The sequence below is a fragment of the Oncorhynchus mykiss genome, chromosome 4 (assembly GCF_057628025.1).
Source record: "Oncorhynchus mykiss isolate SJ-2025 chromosome 4, ASM5762802v1, whole genome shotgun sequence".
Lineage (NCBI taxonomy): Eukaryota > Metazoa > Chordata > Actinopteri > Salmoniformes > Salmonidae > Oncorhynchus > Oncorhynchus mykiss.
Window position 1 is genome coordinate 68411804 of NC_143025.1, and position 21255 is coordinate 68433058.

The following is a 21255-nucleotide window of genomic DNA, read 5'->3' on the forward strand; positions in this document are numbered from 1 at the left end:
ACATTGTCATACTTGAGTCAAAGTAAAGATACCTCAATAGAAAATGACTCAAGTAAATGTCACCCAGTAAAATACTACTTGAGTAAAAGTCTAAAAGTATCTGGTTTTAAATGTATTTAAGTACAGTGGTGGAAAAAGTACTTTTCATACTTGACTAAAAGTAAAAAAGTAAATGCCATACATTAAATTCCTTACACTGTGTTTTAAAAAACATGTATTTACAGACAGCCAGGGGCAAATTCCAACACTCAGACATCATTTACAGATGCAGTATTAGTGGTAAGTGAATCTGCCAGATCAGAGACATCAGATGACCCCATGTTATATTGATAGGTGCGTGAATTGAATGGGAGTAAAAAGTACACATTTTCTTTATGAATGTAGTGGAGTAAAAGTAAAAGTTGTCAAAACAAGAAATAGTAAAGTACAGATACCCCCAAAAATGACTTAGGTTCTACTTCAAAAGTATGTTTTACTTAGTTACACCACAGCCTAGTAGGGTTGGCTACGCTCAGAGGTTTCACCAGGTGACACAGACAGAGACAGACAGAGACACAATATCTGGTTTATCCCATGACATTGTATCACTTCCCCTCTTCCCTTTGTCCTGCTCTGAAGATCCTCCTGTGTTTGGTTGATTACAAAAGAACCAGTAGCACAAGGCTGTGTGAAAAAAAACTAATATTTACAGTATCATTACTAGACCAAACAGCCCTGAATGTATCGCTTTTGTGTAGAAATATTACAAGCACCTTTCAAACGTTTGTGGTCACTTAGAAATGTCCTTGTTTTTGAAAGAAAAGCAAATATTTTGTCCATTAAAATAACATCAAATTGATCAGAAATACCATGTAGACATTGTTAATGTTGTAAATGACTATTGTAGCTGGAAATGGCAGATTTTCGATGGACTATCTACAAAGGCATTCAGAGGCCCATTATCAACAACCATCACTCCTGTGTTCCAATGGCACGTTGTGTTAGCTCTGATTAAAGAAGCAATAAAACTGGCATACTTTAGACTAGTTGAGTATGTGGAGCAACAGCATTTGTGGGTTCGATTACAGGCTCAAAATGGCCAGAAACAAAGAACCTTCTTCTGAAACGTGTCAGTCTATTCTTGTTCTGAGAAATGAAGGCCATTCCATGCGAGAAATTGCCAAGAAACTGAAGATCTCATACAACGTTGTGTACTACTCCCTTTACAGAACAGCGCAAACTGGCTCTAACCAGAATAGAAAGAGGAGTGGGAGGCCCCGGTGCACAACTGAGCAAGAGGACAAGTACATTAGAGTGTCTAGTTTGAGAAACAGACGCCTCACAAGTCCTCAACTGGCAGATTCATTAAATAGTACCTGCAAAACACCAGTCTCAACGTCAACAGTGAAGAAGCGACTCCGGGATGCTGGCCTTCTAGGCAAAGTTGCAAAGAAAAACCATATCTCAGACTGGCCAATAAAAATAAAAGATTAAGATGGGAAAAAGAACATTGCCTAGAAGGCCAGCATCACGGAGTCGCCTCTTCACGGTTGACGTTGAGACTGGTGTTTTGCGGGTACTATTTAACGAAGCTGCCAGTTAGAAATGTTTAGAAATTAATTAAAATTGAAAAGCTCAAATGTCTTGAGTCAATAATTATTCAACCCCTTTGTTATGGCAAGCCTAAATAAGTTCAAGAGTAAAAATGTGCTTAACAAGTCACATAATAAGTTGCATGAACTCACTGTGTGCAATAATAGTGTTTAACATGAATTACTACCTTATCTCTGTACCCCACACATTCAATTATCTGTAAGTTCCCTCAGAAGAGCATTGAATTTCAAACACAGATTCAACGTCGAATACCAGGGAGGTTTTCCAATGCCTCCCAAAGAAGGGCACCTATTGGTAGATGGGTAAATGTAAAAAAAAAAAAAAAAAAAAACATATATTGAATATCCTTTTGAGCATGGTGAAGTTATGAGTTACACATTTTTGGATGGTGTATCAATACACCCAGTCACTACAAAGATACAGGCGTCCTTCCTAACTCAGTTGCCGGAGAGGAAGGAAACCACTCAGGGATTTCACTATGAGGCCAATGGTGACATTAAAACAGTTACAGAGTTTAATGGCTGTGATAGGAGAAAACTGAGGATGACTCAACAACATTGTAGTTACTCCACAATACTAACCTAAATGACAGAGTGAAAAGAAGGAAGCCTGTACAGAATAAAAATACTGGCAAAGAATGGCAAAGAAATGAACTTGCCCCGGGTGTTAGATATTATGCACATTGATAGATCGATCGCAAATGTCCTCGCCATGTGATTTATCATAGTAGCAGGCAGCAGCAATCTAAACGATCAGACAGAAAACATGCGAGGGAAATTGATCGGGGGAAATTATGATGAAAGTGGACGGAGAAATACATCTTCACTCTATCCAATCAGAGCAGCAGGATCAACTGTACAGCCCGCCCTTCTCGTTACAAACAGCCAGTTGAGTTACTTAGACCACATAGAACCTAGCACATGATTGACGGACATGAGAAAGACACGTGCTGGCACCCGAAAATACCCATATCCGTTACGACTACTCGGCACACCCACAGTGGCTGTTTTTTAGGATAAAAAGAAACGGGCTGGAACTAAACACAGGCAAAACCCTAGAGGAAAACCTGGTTCAGTCTGCATTCCAACAGCCACAGGGAGACAAATTCACCTTTTATCAGGACAATAAGCTAAAACACAAGGCCAAATATACACTAGAGTTGCTTACCAAGACGAAATCGAATGTTCCTGAGTGGCCTAGTTACAGTTTGACTTGAAAATGGCTGTTTATTTATTGTACAGTCCAGGTGTGCAAAGCTGTGTTAGAATTTTTCTTCCACGTTGACAGAGTATTTTGTGTTAGATCGTTGACCAAAAATGACATTTGAATTCATTGTAAATGTGGAAAAAGTCAAGGGGTGTGAACAGTTTTCGAAGGCACTGTAAGTAAAGCGAGCAAGGGAGAGCCTTTATTTGTGTCAGACGACAGCATGGGCCTGGTGGTCTGAACCGAGCAGCCTTGTTTTATGGACCTGTCGTCATCACAACTGATCTCTTGATCTCTCTCTCTTGTGTTAGCATGTGGTTCAAACAAACAGTTAGGCCAGTGTGTTGTGCTGTTTTGCTGTACACTGGGCTACTGCAAGGCCGGGGGCAGTGTGCTATTTCCATATACTTCTCCTTCCTCACACATTCCCTCTATGTAACCATGTGCACCACTCATTCACACTCCCTCACTACGTTTGCTGTTTCTGTCTCTCCTCTTGCTGGTGTGTTTTCCTCCATCTATCCTCATGTCTCAGCTGCTAAATCCTACAGTTATTATTCATGGGTGTAAAATGCCACCCACTCTACAGCAATTTGGCTGAATGGTTGCCAGCTCTCCATCCCTCCCTCCCTTTGTCTCTCTGCTGCACACAACAGACATGTCTCTAGGTTGGCTTGTAACCCCGCAGACCTACATGATGATTAATAATAGGCACTAGGCATTTCCCTCCACTATCACTCTGGACCTACAAACATGGAAAGAAGAGTAGATATGGAAAAATGCTAGAACAAAAGACATGGAAGAACGATAATAATACTATATACACTTGCAATCTCTTACATCCATCTGGTTTATAGGAAAATAAGGGGGGAATCATTCAAATGAAGACATCTGTATGCATAAGTCCACAGATATTTTTATGGGGGTTTGGGTCCACCTGTGCTATGAGTAATGCAGGCGGACTGGCCTGGTGATTTTTCCAGCATTAATGAGCAGTGTAGCAGCAGTCGTTTCTGGAAGGGAACAAGCGATGGAAAGGGAGGGAGGTGATTGGTGAATCTGAACGAGCGAGCTGCAGACAGGAAACTTTCCCAGCCGCGCCAGACAGAGACTGGATCATTTCAGAGGGACATTGTCTACGAGAGTTGAAGCTGATCCTACTGTAGTTCAGAAAGCCTCTCAACAAAAGGCTCAATGGTGGAAAATATAGAATGGAACCAAACGGCCAGCCTGCTAGCAATTAGCCTTCTAGCTATTTTGAGCCATTGTTGAGTAGCCTGGCTGTGCCACATTGAGCCCCTGCATTGGAGCTCCATTCTACCTCCAGTCCCCTCGCTGTTGGTGTGAGGTGGTCAGAGTGGACGTGGCCTGGAATAAGCCTGGTGGACAGGTGGTATCACCTAGAGTTGAAGTGTTTACTCCATGGAACACGATCCCAGTTTCCTGGCTGCCTCACAATATCTGTCTCACCTCTACATGGAGCCTCTCATTCATTAACTCTCTTTCCTTCTCTCCTCTCTTTCACCTCCCTCTCTCTGCATGTCCTCTCAGTCTGCCATGGGCGCTGTGTCCCGTGTCAGTGGGCCATCTGTGTGAGAGTCCCCCTGGCCCTGCCTTTCCACTTCCTCTGTTTGTGTGTTTGCGTGTGCGTGCCTGCCTGCCTGCCTGTTTGCACCCGTGCGTGTTTGTCCAGGCCTGGTGCCATGGCCTCCAGCGCTGGCAGTCAGGCTGTAATGACAGAGCACCAGCAGCTAACCCTGGACACTGAGGCGTTCTGCCCTGCCAAATCACTGACACTAGCATTAGCATCTGTGCTAATCCTCCCATACAGGCTAGGAACCAGCACCTCCAGCCCACCATCTAACCTGACACACGGACCACATACACTGATATGCTAAAAGTGGCCAAAGCTAGCCCTAGAAGTACAAGCAATAGTAACCCATGGTAACTGTGGGAAAGGAATACTGATTGTGAACACAATGAACATGAAGCATGCTGGGCCTGCTGTTGTATTTTCAAAAGGTACAATATGTTTTTGACTGAGAAATAGATGCCCCTCACTCTCCTCTCACTCCCCTCTCTCCCAACTCTCTCGCCCCTCTCTCACTACCTCCATTGTTTGTCTTTACTGTTGAGCACAAGACATGTTTGCCAGAAGAACAGAGGCTGGGCTGTGTTAGCCTGCCTGATACCTGCTGAGTAGGAAATGGGTAGGAGGCAGGGAGAGGAAAGCTTGCCCGCCTGGCAGTGCCCGCTGCCCGGGCCTCTCTCTCTCTCTCTCTTTCTCTCTCTCTGTCATGGACCTGGCACCAGCAGCTGCCGGACAGAATGACAGAAGGTATGAGGGGCTTAGACCTGCCACGCCCTGTCAGAGACCACGGCACAGGCACTCTCACAGTAGGAGATACACTTACCGAAACACACAAACATTACAGTCCAACAGGACACAGTCACCCATCTCCAAACACATTTCCACAGCTAAACTTATTGGTCTGTCTGTCTGTCCTTACCACGTTCTTCACAGGAACAGATGAATCATAATCCTCCATAGGAAGGTGAGCAATACATTTTTTGCTGAGACAAGCCCATTGTGCAGCTTCAAGGAGAATAGTGAAAAGATGTTTGCCGCAATGGACCTAAATATAGAATGAATCGGGGATTCAATGATTATCATAATGCCTATGTGTGTGTTTCCAGGATTGCTGAGGCCGAAATGGCTTTTTCCATTCAATCAAGGCATTTTCTGTACAGCGGCTGTGTGGAAGCATCCATTCAGAAGAGTGTATTGAACAGCTAGCGCTTGACAATGCAAACCTTAAAGGAAGTCGTGCTGGCTTGAGTGACTCTAGCTATGTGGTTATGTTACCGCCTACACAGCGGGGACCAGATAAAGGTCACATCATACTAGAGGAGCACGGCCGAGCTAAAAAAAAAGAAAAAAGGGTCACTGAGGATCACACGTCTCAGGTTAAGACACTGAGCCCATCCACCTGGATCCTACTGTACACTACAGGACACTGGACAGGACAGCCCTTCTCCCCAACCACAGGGCTCTCCAGAGGGTGGTGCGGCCTGCACAACGCATCACCGGGGGCACACTGCCTGCCCTCCAGGACATTAACCACCTGAGTTATGGCCTGTCCACCCCGCTATCATCCAGAAGGCGAGGTCAGAACAGGTGCATCAAAGCTGGGACTGAGAGACTGAAAAACAGAGATAATGACAGAGAAAAGGTCATGGACAAAAACTGCTCCTAGCCTGGTCACAGATCTGTATATGCTTGGGCAAACATGTATATCTGCTACCAGGCTAGGCTGACCTTGGGTGAGGTACGTGGGCAGAAAAAAATCCCAACCTACTCCAATACTGAGAATGTTGAACATACTGTAGGATACTGGATGTGAATACCGCACAGCGATGGCCATTGATGTGGGAGTGGAGTAGCAATAACGCAGCTTGCAGTAAGGCCTCTCTGCATAGTAGACCCTTGTAGAGTGGAGGGAGTGGGACTGACTGTGACTCACTTTAGACAGGACTGGAGGCAAGCAGTAAACACCAAGTTAGATGGAAAAATAAAGTTGGGAGACCCCCTTCCCACTGTTTGGGCTCCAGGGTGAAATGCCTTATTATCCTTTATTACAGACACACACACACACACGCACACACACACACACACGCACACACACGCACACACACACACACACACAAAAAATAGCTTGCGAACACTCAAAAACAGGCTCGAGGCTAATCAAATAATCGCAAACAGAAAACAAGCAACAAAGAATGCAGCCCCGAAACCTGCACACAATTACTGGCTTGTCCCGCTGCCAAGAGAGTGCAACTGATAAAGCAGGGGCCGGATCAGGCTGTTCTCGATGTGGCTCCATTGCAACCATAGTGGTGGTTGCTTAACGTAGCCCTGCATAACATTACCCGTGCCCTTTGAGGCCTATTGGAATCCAACTTTGTCGGGTAGTTGCATTGGTCCCCACCGACAGATACAGATAGTGAGACCAACACGCCCCATCACCCCGCGACAATGAGGCAGTAGCGCGGTACCACCGCTCAGTCTCTCTGCCCTGTCAGGATGCAGGAGTACAGCGCTATAGCATCCACTACTACACACACAGCACAGAGCCAGGACGTGAGGACATTAGACAAACATTAGCATGAGCACACCTTGTCTTCCCTCCCATAGCTTGCTGGAGTTAGGGTTAGGACATAAGCTCTCAAAAGGTTGAGATGAGTTGAGAGGCAGTAGGAGGCCAGACAGGAGCCTACAGTGAGGGAGGGGGTGTCCCCCAGCCATGCCCGGGCAAAAATGTCCCCGCAAACGCTCTGAAGCACTGCGAGTAGCAGTGACACACATTCTAAATCGTCTGAGAATTTGTGAATGGAAAAATGGTTTAGCACACTTGGCATAGGCACGAATCCTCATTCCACAGTTATCAGACAGGGGTATTACAGTTCTCTTCTCCGCAGAAAGACAGACAGAGTGAGAAAAAGAAAAGCGAGAGAGTACATAAAAGGAATCTATCTGGCTGACTGTGGTGGGCAGGGAGAGAGAGAAGGAGAGGAGGGAGGGAGGAGTAGAGGGGAATGTTGTTCAAGTTCATTTCAAGGTTGTTCTAATTTCACCCCTGGACTACAGGAGCTAGAAAGAGTGCGGAAGAGAGACTGAGTTTGGGGTTGGGGTTTCTGTTGCTGGGGTGGTGTGTGTGATTAAGCATGCAGAGTGGCAGGAAGATGAGCTTTTCCGAAAGCAACATCTTTGAAATTGTGTGTATGTGCATGTGGGTAAGACCTGCGGGAGGCAAGAGGTGTGTGTACGTGTGGTGTTTCCCTGCCTTATCACCAGGACATTCCCTCACATAGCAAGTTATTCCAGTATGATCACACACACACACACACACACACACACACACACAGAGACAGAGTGAGAGAGACAGACAGACACGCAAGCGATTCTGTGGCTCTGGGTGCTAGGCTGTAAAAGGAACCTGTTCTTGTTAAACAACATTGTCCCTCTCCCTGGGGAATACAGATGGAGGGAGGGAGGTTTGATTCAAAGCATGCAACGGCAGGGGGTGGGGGTGGGGGGGGGGGGGGGGGTGGTAGCAGTGCCACACTAGGAAAGACCTTTCCTTAATGGAGAAAACTGACAGCTCTGTGTAAGCTCATCAGTGGAGCCCAGGGGGAAGTGACCGGGGGTCCTACAGCCATGCTTCCTACAGAGTAAACAACTCTGATACGTAAGAAAAGGTGGATTGTAAACAGGCAGGCATTGTTTCCCTCTTATCTCCGTCTGGGAGACGCCTGCCAAGGCTGTGCAAACAAGGAACACAGAGCAGGCACACACACACAGCCCTGTGACAACCCCTGCAGCCCAGACCAGGCCCAATCTGTCATACACACACACACACACAGGCAAGCAAAGTGAAGGCTGAATCGCTACAACAACACACAGCAGACAGTGGGTAACACAACTCACAGAGCAGAAGGCCCCCCTGCCCTGTAAGTAACACTATCAGCACTCCGGTGGCAATCCAACAGCCACTGTCATCCCCCATTCAGTTCACAAAACACACTGACAACAAGGAAATCACCTTCTCAGCAGCAACACCAGCGGGAGAGAAAGATAAAAAGGAGAGAGGGAGAAACATTTGGTCTACCAACCTAGCTATATCAGCTCCCCAGTCCCACAACATCTCCAGTCACCGACAGCATTCCTCTGGGGTGAAACTCCTTTTGTCCATTCTCTGTGGTCACCAATAGAAAAACCAAACTGCAGGGCCAAACTCCCATCAATCAGAATAGCCACTCACTGGTAGAGAGAGAGTGTATGCTTGTTAGGAGACCTACTGATGTAAGCTAGTCACCAGAGAAAATACCCAGTCAGTCATGACGCATACTTAGGAACAGAAATAGCAATAGGGCCCCCAGAGGGATTATACAACAGACTACATTTAGAGGCACTTCCACTGGCCCAAAGACCAGGCAGCGGCTTGTACACACTCTCGCTCTCTCTCTCGCTCTTTTTTCTCTCTCTGTCTCTCTCTCTTTGCTGGCCCCCAAGTCTTTTTTCACAAAGTAAGCTGACATTTTCCTAAGCAAGACATGAGCACAAATAGAGGGGTCAAGTGAAAGGCAACAGTTAGGGGGTGGAGTGGTAGGAGCATGGCTGTTGCAGGATGCTGCTCTCTCTTAGTTATGGCTGCATAATGAATGGAATTGTAGTCAAAATTGCAATATTGACATGTGCAATATCAATATCGCTGCAATTTGCAATCAAGAGGCTGCAATTTGTTTTAAATGCCACGAATGTAACATTTTAATGTGAAAAGCATCCCCCTGGGAAGCTCTGATCAACACTTTGGTTCCTAACCTGTCACATAACTTATACTGTACCTGTACAACACCAACCATAGAATCAGAATACTCATTTTTATTTCTATGATCCCAACAGTTCACCCAAGTGTTTTGATCTAAATCGCAAGTAAAATGGCAATCACAATATTTGGTAGACAAAATAGCAAATAGATGACATTCCCATATCGTGCAGCTGTACTCTTTACTGTTGTGATGACAAAGTAGCACAGCCTTATCGGGGCAGCCCGGCAGGCCCCCGGGGGTTGTCCTGTCCCAGAGAGTGTGTACCGGCCAGGGGGCCAAAACAACATGGTAACCCCCCCCCCCCCCCCCCCCGCTTCTCCCCTCTACCCCTCCCGGCCTGCTTGCTTCCTCTGCCGCCTGTGACTCCCCCTCTCCCCCTCCTCCATCCCACTCCTCACCTCTATAAATATCTCGCCAGGCCAATACTGTAAAATCCTCTGAGATGTGCCATCTCTGGCCCCATCCTCTGCTCTCCGGTCAACAATATGATTTCCTCCTGTCTTGCTCTTTCAACGCGCGGCTACCACCACATTATCGGCCACGGAGAGTGATATTGGGACAGGTCAGCACTGCGACAAGGCATCACAGAAAGTGTGTGTGGGGAGGGGGGGGGGGGGGGAGAGGGAAGTGCGAAAGGAGAGAGGGAAAGAGGGCGGAGAGAATCCCTGTTGAGAAAAAGCCTCCAGCCACAACCCTCTTTGCAGCTGTGGCGTGAATATTAGTGCATGTTTATGGTTCTGTGTCAGACAGCGGTGCGGCTAGTTTGAGGGTCACCGTGTAACATTCTCCGCATTGCATACATTCAGGGTCACACATGGCCAAAATAGCAGGCATTGTGGAGAGGAATTCACCTCAACACTCGGCGGATGACAACAAACACGTATGGCACTTGTTTAAAGTGGACCAACTCGACCAAGGTTAGACACCAGTCCCGTGCTGGTGATAAATTGGTTAATAACACCCGTGCTGTCATGCAAGACAAACGTACACATCTATAAGAAGCCCACTGTTACTTTGCCCTTACTGGAGAATCCAATTTACAGGTCTAAAAATAACTTAACCTCTGTTGACCTCTCTATGGGGAATCAGGAACCGGTGTGGGCAGGAGACAACTGGGAATAGTTGGCCCTAATACGCACACACACCAAGGACTCCCGGGAGACCTGACACCATAGCCACGTATGGGCAATTCAACGTAACCAACACCTGCTGTGAATAGAAGTCAATAGTCCACACTGTACACCTCTTACTAAGAGCAGAGTGCTCCTGAGCAGTGAGCAGTACCAGACGCATAGTTGAAGGCATGTCTGAGACAAGATCAATAGAACCCAATTTCACATAGTTCACAACGACATGCCTCGTTATTTCTACCCTGCACATGTATTTACAGTGGTAGGCAACCGAAAGAGAATAACACGACACCACACAACATACGAACAGATGGTTGGAGAGAAAAACAGGTAGTCGCTAAGGAAAACAGTCGGCAGTGTTTAACAAGCTCCAGACTTTCTCAGACTTTATCTTAAAGAGACAGTCCCCCCATCCTCCTGTACTGGTTGACTGTCTTCGTTTGAGAAACATGTTGGTTATGTAACCGTGTAGAACTAGGACAGCTCTCTACCATGTTGGCCCTTTCGTATTTTCAACATACTCAGAGTATAAATAATGAACCTACTTATTGTGGAAAGTGCACATACTCATATAAACGTGCAACATACCCTGGATACCAAGCAACAGAATGGTATAGTAGCAACATGTTTTCATAGTGTTTTATGAATATTGTATTTTGATTATCTTCAATCAAAAACTGTATAAAATACCAAACCAAGTTGCTCTGTTCTGATGTCCAATACACCGGGGCCATCCTCCTTCATCCCAACTCATCCTGTGTGTGTGTGTGTGTGTGGGGGGGGGGGGGGGGGGGGGGGGGGGGGGTTGCCCACACAGATTACCTCAGTGTCTTGATAAGAGAATCAACCACCTCTCGTCTCTTGGCAGGTAGACTAGCGGTTAAGAGCGTTGGGCCAATAACCAAAAGGTCACTGGTTCAAATCCTGAACTGGCAAGGTGTAAAAATCTTCCCTTCTGCCCTTCAGCAAGGCACTTAACCCCTAACAACAACAACAACAACTTCTCTGATTCAGAGGGGTGGGGTTAAAAGCCAAAGACACATTTCGGTTGTATGCGTTCAGATGTGCAACCGACTAGGTATCCCCAGGTACATGTATTAGAGAACCATGTAGAGTTCTTCAAGTGGAGAATTCTATGAACACAGCTGAATATAATTTTGCAGCACCTCAGGTCAATGCATTGCCTATGCCATAAAATGTCTAGCCAGATTCCAACCTTTTCCATCCAGGACCCTGCACAACATTAGTCCCAAAACTCTGAGTGGAGTGTACCCTTTTAAAAGGCTACAAAATGGCTAAAAAGAATATAACCCTAATGTATGCTAGAAAAAGTCAGTAAGCCTCTTTCTGGGACAAGAGCAAACAAACAGTGTTAATTGAGGACTTTCATCCCCTCCATTACATCCCCTCCTTTACAGCATCAATATTTCATCTCAAGTATTGCTGGAAGTATTTTACACACGCTGATATCCTGTTCGAAGAGTGATTTCCTATTAACACTTGCATAATTAACCAACATAGCTACCTTGATGAAATGCTTGCATCATACTTGAGGAGCTGAAAATAATATAATTTTGGAAGTTTTTACGGCACTGCGACGCGGATCTCTTGTTTAAAGCAGGCAGAGAGGCGGGAAATGAAATAATACGTTTCCCCCAAAAAGCAGGTTGGCAATACGACACCGTATCCCTCTGCCTTCAGGAGTAGTTATCCTCAACGCAAGTGATCAGAGACCTGGAATCATATTGAACTTCCTATAAAACAGGAAGAGAAAAAAAGTAACAATGGCCCTCTTAAAGATGATACATTTCATCAGCCACATATTGCATATCTGTGCCTAATGTAAAGTGGCCATGAGAGCTACACTGAGAGAGAGAGAAGGAAAAAACAGACAACTGGAACTTTCTCTGTATTCTTATGTTTAAAGCTGAGCAGTGGGTTTCACTTAAACACCCCTGGAGCTCACGAAGAGGAATACAGGAAGTCCCCACAGCATGCAACACACACTACATTTTTAATAGCAATACAGAGCATCTGGAAAGTATTCAGACCCCTTCCCTTTTTCCACATTTTGTTATGTTACATTCTTATTCTAAAATGGATTAAACTATTTTTAATTTTTTTAGCATCAATCTACACACAATACCCCACAAAAACAAAGCAAAGAAAACAAAATACCTTTTTTACGTTTACGTAATTTTTCAGACCCTTTGCTATGAGACTCGAAATTGAGCTCAGGTGCATCCTGTTTCCATTGATCATCCTTGAGATGTTTCTCCAACTTGACTAGAGTCCATCTGTGGTAAATTCAATTGGTTGGACATGATTTGGAAAGACACACATCTGTCTATATAAGGTCCACCATTACAGTGCATGTCATAGCAAAAACCAGGCCATGAGTTCGAAAGAATTGTCCGTAGAGGTCAGAGACAGGATTGTGTTGAGGCACTGATCTGGGGAAGATTACCAAATACATTCTGCAGCATTGAAGGGCCCAGAGAACACAGTGGCCTCCATAATTCTTAAATGGAAGAAGTTTGGAACCACCAAGACTATTCCTAGAGCTGGCCGCCCGGCCAAACTGAGCAATCGGGGGAGATGGGCCTCGGTCAGGGAGGTGACCAAGAACCCGATTGTCACTCTGACAGAACTCCAAAGTTCCTCTGTGGGGATAGGAGAACCATCTCTGCAGCCCTCCACCAATCAGGCCTTTATGGTACTGTAGAGTGGCCAGACGGAAGCCACTCCTCAGTAAAAGGCACATGACAGCCCACTTGGAGTTTTCCAAAAAAGCACCTAAAGGACACAGACCATGAGAAACAAGACTCTCTGATCTGATGAAACCAAGATTGAACTCTTTGGCATCTGGAGGAAGCCTGGCACCATCCCTATGGTGAAGCATGGTGGTGGCAGAATCATGCTGTGGGGATGTTTTTGTAGCGGCAGGGACTGGGAGACTAGTCAGGATCGAGGGGAAGATGAACGGAGCAAAGGCCTTGATGAAAACCTGCTCCAGAGCGCTCAGGACATTAGACTGGGGCGAAGGTTCACCTTGCAACAGGACAACAACCCAAAGCACACAGCCAAGAAAATTCAGGAGTGGCTTCGGGACAATGTCTGAGTAATGGGTCTGAATACTGAAGTAAATGTCATATTTCATTATTTTATTTTAATTCCCAATTTGCTATAAATTCAACAACAAAACATTTTGTTTTGTCATTATGGGGTGTGTAGATTGATGAGAATTTTTTAAAAAAATCAATTTTAGAATAAGGCTGTAATGTAACAAAATGTGGAAAAAGTCAAGGGGTCTGAATACTTTCCGAATGCACTGTATGTCTAATGTTATGGTATTGAGTGCAGGTTGTACGACCTCCAGACAACACATTGTTCATTTTTCAATGAACATTTTCCCTCACATCATTCCCCATTTAACTTGACAAATGTGCTCCTTTACGCAGATATTGAATAAGCAGATATCGAATGAGTTCATCACATTTAAATCACTTTATATATCACTTTCCATTCTCTCCTTATAGCCAGGTAGGGACAGAGAGAGAGAAGTAGAAACACAGTGTGTCACATGTTCCTGGCCTCTCTAATGTCATATTTGACCTGGCGACCCCTGACGCTCCCTGGCCAGGAGGTGGATCCCCCCAGCAAGCCTTGGGGGAGCGTGAGGGAGCCTGACAGAATGAGAGCAAGCGATCATGAAAACAGTCACTCAGCAGCCCCTCCAAAACAAACACGCTCTCATGCAACCCAAGGCACAATTGCTCATCGGAGTGCAAGGCAGTGACTCGCTCTCAGCCAGCCATCAGGGACCCGGTTAGTAGTTACACAACACAACCCCGCCTGCCTGTCTGCGTGTTTTCCACCGTCAGCCGAGTGGGTATCCCACAGCTGTCCCCGATTCCGACGATGAAAACCTTTCGGTGCGAAAACCAAAAACTGAACGTCTCTCCCGAGCCCCTCTCTCTGGCCCTGTCATTCCACAGGGTCTTATGTTGCCCGGGGCACCTTTTGCCCCCGGCAGTAAAGCAAAGCAGGCAGAACAGCCCAGAGAGCCCCCCCGCTCACCCCCTCCACTCCCCCATGGCCTTTTCTTACTCCCACTAGAGTGTCAGTTTACGCCAAAATCAGCCAGACAAGCAGTACCAATTTTAGACTTGGCCCTAACTCAGATCAGCTGGCTGATGCGGGGGCTTCCCAAACAGAACACCCCTGCTGAGGTCGGATGGCCCTCAGCACCCCTCCAAGCAGCAATGCATGGAAGTGCAGGTGACTCACTAAGAGCCAGCCTCAACAACAAAACAACCAAAAGACATCTGGGTTCAGGCTGGCTCACTGAAAATGCATGTTTTTCAAACTTGAATCAAAACCAAATGTTGCAGCCAACTAATAGGTCATATAATGTTGTGATTCATGAAAGACCATGGATGGGAGTTAATAAACAATTCAGTTATTATGATCATTTGTAATAATTGCCCTGGAAAAAGCATTATCGCCTCATAATCACATTTTTGTGATTTGCCACTTTTTTTATTTCAACGAAAGACAATTGTCAGCCCAAATCCTCCATCACAGATGGCTGGATGAAATGTTCATCAAACATGATATTAATTGGGATGCATCACACCTTTCAGTTTTACAGACAATTTACATAATCTGGGTTTTAACAGGTTTTAATGGCAGCCAATTTGTAGCTATTTGTGGCATGCACACAGGAACTGAGTAGGAGGCTCTGAGAGGGTGGTAAGTGGTATCTTGAATATTGACAGATGTAATAAAAAAAAAAAAGCATTTCAATGACATGAATATCCAGTAAACGGGTTTAAATCCTCATACACGATGCTCTACACCACAAATAAGCAAGCGTGTTCTAGAAGACAGTACATTTATAGAGGAACATGATCAGAATGACACGTCTCTTTACATATTTCGACTGAGATGATAATCTTACCTTTTGCGTTCGAAAAACAACTCCCTCCAGCAGTGACAACCAAGCGAAAGCACAGACATACCATTCATCTTTATTGCCTGGGCAGACTGTCATTTACATTATATGGCCTGGCTGGGGGGTAGAGTAACACAGAGAGGTTGTTTGTGGATGAGCGGTGAAGGACATGCAGGCTGATAGGCTCAGGCTGAAGTTACAATGGGCTGCCCCTTGAATGTTCTTTCCCTCTCTCACACACACACACACACACATATGACCAAGCAGGTCAATTCTAATGGCAATCATTTCATTCTGAAAGACCAATAACGGTATGAAATGAATTCCCATGTGCCAAATGGATAGAACGAAACACCACATATGCATGTGCCGTCGATCCATCTAGTTCCGTTTGGAATACAACTGAATGGAACACTTAGCTCCCAGCCCAGTGATTGATTCCATGGCTGCCTGATGGATGTGTAAACAGAGCTGTTATAGCTAACATGAATGGAGTGCCACGCTGAAGAAAGCAGACACAGTCAACTGGTCTGGTAACTGGTCAGGTAATGGAATCCCAATACATGGCATCAACCTCCAACCAAACTAAATCCTCAATGACGAAGTCTCTGTGGGAACCTTCTTGGAGACCGCAACCTTGGAGACCGCCAACGACTTGCCGAGCCTGGATGTGATCCTGTTTCCTTACTTTAGTTTCCCACACTCACTCCTAATGAGGACCTGCATGCTTTTTCCCGCTCCCTGTGTACGGTGCTGCCAAGAAAGGGAGTCACTGGGCCCTTAGCCCCGGTTGTAAACATGTCTTGTTTCGGGAAGTAACATGACACATATTTATTTAGGGATTTCACCGAAAAATCAACAAGCTTTGTTAGCTTATCCTGGCTTGCACACACAACAATACTCTTAATGGGAAGTTTTATAGGGTTCTATTAAACTATGGGAGCAGCTATATACAGTTGAAGTCGGACGTTTACATACACTTAGGTTGGAGTCATTAAATCTTGTTTTTAAACCACTCCACAAATTTCTTGTTAAAAAACGATAGTTTTGGCAAGTCAGTTAGGACATCTACTTTGTGCATGACACAAGTAATTTTTCCAACAATTGTTTACAGACATATTATTTCACTGTATCACAATTCCAGTGGGTCAGAAGTTAACATACACTAAGTTGACTGTGCCTTTAAACAGCTTGGAAAATTCCATAAAATGATGTCATGGCTTTAGAAGCTTCTGATAGGATAACAGACATCATTTGAGTCAATTGGAGGTGTACCTGTGGATGTATTTCAAGGCCTACCTTCAAACTCAGTGCCTCTTTGCTTGACACCATGGAAAAATCAAAAGAAATTAGCCAAGACCTCAGAAAAGAATGGTAGACCTCCACAAGTATGGTTCATCCTTGGGAGCAATTTCCAAATACCTGAAGGTATCATTTGTACAAACAATAGTACGTAAGTATAAACACCATGAGACCACGCAGTCGTCATACCGCTCTCCTAGAGATGAACGTACCTTGGTGCGAAAAGCGCAAATCAATCCCAGAACAACAGCAAAGGACCTTGTGAAGATGCTGGAGGAAACAAGTACAAAATGATCTATATTCACAGTAAAACGAGTCCTATAATCGCCCATAACCTGAAAGGCCGCTCAGCAAGGAAGAAGCAACTGCTCCAAAACCGCCATAAAAAAGCCAGACTACGGTTTGCAACTGCACATGGGGACAAATATCGTACTTTTTGGAGAAATGTCCTCTGGTCTGATGAAACAAAAATAGAACTGTTTAGCCATCGTTATGTTTGGAGGAAAAAGGGGGACGCTTGCAAGCCAAAGAACACCATCCCAACAGTGAAGCACGGGGGTGGCAGCATCATGTTGTGAAGGTATTTGCTGCAGGAGGGACTGGTGCACTTCACAAAATAGATGGCAGCATGAGGAAGAAAAATTATGTGGATATATTGAAGCAATGTCTCGTAGACATCAGCAAGGATGTTAAAGCTTGATCGCAAATGGGTCTTCCAAATGGACAATGACCCCAAGCATACTTCTAATGATGTGGCAAAAAAGTCAAGATATTGGAGTGGCCATCACAAGGCCCTGACCTCAATCCCATAGAACATTTGTGGGCAGAACTGAAAAAGTATGTGCGAACAAGGAGGCCTACAAACCTGACTCAGTTACACCAGCTCTGTCAGGAGGAATGGGCCAAAATTTGCCCAACTTATTGTGGGAAGCTTGTGGAAGGCTACCTGAAACGTTTGACCCAAGTTAAACAATTTAAAGGCAATGCTACCAAATACTAGTATGTAAACTTCTGACCCACTGGGAATGTGATGAAAGAAATAAAAGCTGAAATAAATAATTCTCTCTACTATTATTCTGACATTTCACATTCTTGAAATAAAGTGGGGATCCTAACTGACCTAGGACAGGGTATTTTTACTAGGATTAAATGTCAGGGATTGTGAAAAACTGAGTTTAAATGTATTTTGCCAAGGTGTATGTCAACTTCTGACTTCAACTGTACCTGTGACTTCATATCATGTTATGTTATGGATGCCTCTGTTGGTGTTGTGATTTGATCTGTGTGAATGTTGCAATTTCTTATGTAACAGTAGTGCGTGTGTAATCCTAGTGTAAAGAATGGTGTGACTTTTCACAACATTGTCGCCCTAATGGATGCCATTGCTTTGTTGAAGGCCAGGGTCATCCCATCAACTGTAATGCAAGAACATTCGAGATGGTACAACAATAACACATATACTGGAACCATGGTCACAATGTACACTTATTAAAAATATTTTAAAAACGACTAGTAATAAATAAATCAAGAGTATTTGATCTCTTCAAAGCCATCAACAAAGGTAGGCCTTTACACAGGACACTTTGTGTCTGGCAATGTCCTTGTAGGTCAGCTAGCAGAGAAGACAAACATCACGTCGCTTACCCATAGAGGACTACACCACTACGAAACCTACTTTCTCTGTGAATTTAGTGGGTATTAAGAGGATATTGTATAACTACTGTATAACGAGCACGCATGCTGACTCATATAGTGAAGGTAGTTCTAGATGGTGAACGTGGATAAGATGGGAGGCAAATTCATTTTGCACCTCTGTTGTTTCAAGTCATTTGTCTTCGACGAATGAGCGGCGCTACAAATAGACACACTGAAAATAATAAGTGACCTCATTATCTTCACAGCAGGATGATTACATGTACGCCAATCATCCTCCATTCATACACTCTACCAATACCACACTAACTACACTGCCCGTGGAGAATACAGTAGTATTATAGACACCATTAGCACCCCCAGCCTCTGAGACGCTGCCTCTGTACACTGGTTAAAGTAACTTCTCTCCATGTCAAATTCTGCGAGCAGAGTTCACCTTCTGCCTCTTATCTGACTCAACAGCGCAGGTCTGCGAGCGGGGCACCACCATCAAGCAACACTCTCTCTCTGCACTGTTCAGCATAAAATATGCATCAAATGATATAACGCTTATATAATGCATCCCTGGCACAAGTCTGAGCTCAGCAATGCTGTGTTCTACAGCTAATTAAGCGGTCCGTGCCGAGCAAAACAGAGCAGGGGGAGCTGCTAATTTTAGGTCCTTCCCCGAGCCCATCCCAGAAACAGGAGGCTGAGAAGCAGCGGGAGGCTCCGGAGCTACCGCAACAGAGTGGCTCAAGGCGGGGGAGAGAAGGGAGGAGAGGATGCGGGTGGGGGGAGATAGAGAGAGAGAGATAAGGTCCCCAGTCAAACAGAGCAGACAGACCCGGGTTTCATCAGCGGAGAGCCCAGGTCTGTCCCAGCAGAGGAAATCAATCTGCCTCCCTGCGTCTCTGCCTGCTGCTGGGCCTTCCTCAGATCCGCTGTGTGTTTATGCAGATTACTAGCTTTAATAGAGTCCTCCGCAAACACCGGACCACATGGGTAACACCAGTCAGGCAGCCGCACTGATTCATCTGTATCCTGGAGCAGATCCTTCTCTCCTCCCCTGCTGTTCTGTAGGACTAACCTAATAAGTTATCAATACTAACATCTACATCGCCAACAGTTAGTCACCTATGCATATTGTGATATCGGCCTCACACTCAAGTGTGGTTTAATCTCCTCACAAGGCCACCAACACACACCATCGTTTTCCTTATCCATTCAAGGAATTAAGGAGATGTCATGAGTGGGCGCATACGGAGCGGAAACATTATTCTGAGACTAACAAAGAGCAGTTTGTGTGCAGACAAGAGCAGGCAGGGGAGGGAGGGAGGGAGAGAGAGAGGCTGGGGAAATCTGGCATCTGTGAGGAGTACTAAAGAAGGCAGAAGGACCCAGGCCTCAGGCTAGATCCTTCTCTGGGGGGGTCTCGCTGAACAATGATGCTTTAAACACTGCTCAATTCACCTGGCGGATGGGGAAGCATCCGCCCCCACTTACCTTCAGTCTCTCAACGCTATCCTTAACAAGGTCTCCCCCATCTGGCTGTAGCTAAACAGCAGTGCTACTCTGTGTGAGAGGCTGACCAAAATCTCTCACATAAATGTATGTTGCCTAAAAAAAGACAGAGCAAATATGCAGCCATCTTTTACAGGATTACAGTCTCGACTAGCATCGGAATTTGCTGCTTCAATATTTATATATCCCACAAACTTGCCAGAGCAGCTTTTTGGATCTCTGCTTGGGAGAGAAAAAACACCTAAATTATAGCTTTCTATACAGTGGCACATCAGACACCTAAGCTATCAAATGAAACTACAGGGACTCCCTTTCAACACCAAATAATATTTATGCACTCCTTAAGACGTAAAACATTGTTTATTTTTAAACTCTTTCTGCACAATCTTTTACAGTACTTTTTGCATCGCAATATTTCAAATGCAAAAAAAAAGTACATTCTTGCAGCAAGTAAAATAATACATTGGCCTAATTCATACTGCATAGTACACCAATTTACTGTATGAACTTCTTGCTCTACAGGAAGGCAGCTTGTAAATTCAGTGGGGCCTCTCACACATAGAACATCATCTCCCCTGTAGTATCCTGCCCAGTAGGCATGGATACTCAGGGCTCACTTAACTCCAATTACTCCTCATTGACTTAGAACAGAGCTGATCCCAGGACTATCAATTCTCCTGTAGCTGTCAGCGCTGAGTGATACGGCCCAGTGTTGCCCAGGTCTCTAACTCTCATTCTGTATAGACACAGATATTCTCATGGATGAACTAACTGTACACACAGCTCCCTGACTTTGCTAGTAATTCTATGGTGAGCAGAAGGGTGAACTGAGGATGGAGGAGCACATCACAGAGAGATGGAGGGCATTCTTCTTATCCATTCCATGCATGCGGGCCCGGGCGCTGTACTGTAAAGCACGTTACTCCTCATTATTGCACGTCCACTTTAGTCGGTGTTGTGTACGAACTGGCTTGCAATACAGATAAGAGTTGTTAGTTGTGAGGGAAGTATGTAGCATGCCACAGCATGGAAGATTGAAGGCTCCCAATGCAGTTCTGACAGATCGGATGCTTAAATTAGATACTCAAGAGAGGAGCAACAATGTCAGCTTCTGTGGATCTGCCAACTGCCAGATGGGATGAGAAAATGGCCAGAAATCAGATAAAAGAGAAACTTCCCACTAGGCTACCGGTGCATACCTGCCTGCCAAGACACAGCCCCTACAGGACTACTAGCTACGTATGCCACTTGCATTGGAAGTGTTTTGAAATTGCACACACACAATCTGCTTTCTGTGTCCAGGGGGTAGGGTGTGCGCACACTGGTGTAGATTGAGTGATTATGCCTTTGCAAGACTATGTTTTATTTGAGACGTGCTCCGAATGAGAGGTGGCACCATTTTTAATTTGGGGGTTCCGCAAATATTCTCTTTATCTTCCCTCCAAGTGTTTTGTGGTGCGCTATAGGTGTGTTTATTCCCTGATTTATTCTGCTGTGTGGTGCGGTGGGCCCAGACTG

At 45.2% G+C, this 21255-nt stretch overlaps 1 protein-coding gene across 4 annotated transcripts in view; it reads right to left on the reverse strand.

Moving 5' to 3' along the window:
* The window catches only part of LOC110522245 (transcription factor HIVEP2), a 111084-nt gene that overhangs the window by 71541 nt on the left and 18288 nt on the right, over window positions 1-21255 (reverse strand). The window contains exon 1 of one of the 4 annotated variants that reach the window (XM_036975819.2): window positions 8476-8692. The exons of the other annotated variants lie outside the window; for them this stretch is intronic. The gene's annotated coding sequence lies outside the window, so the exon portion shown is untranslated. Of the gene's footprint in view, window positions 1-8475; window positions 8693-21255 lie in introns of those variants that run through there. 4 annotated transcript variants of the gene reach the window in all.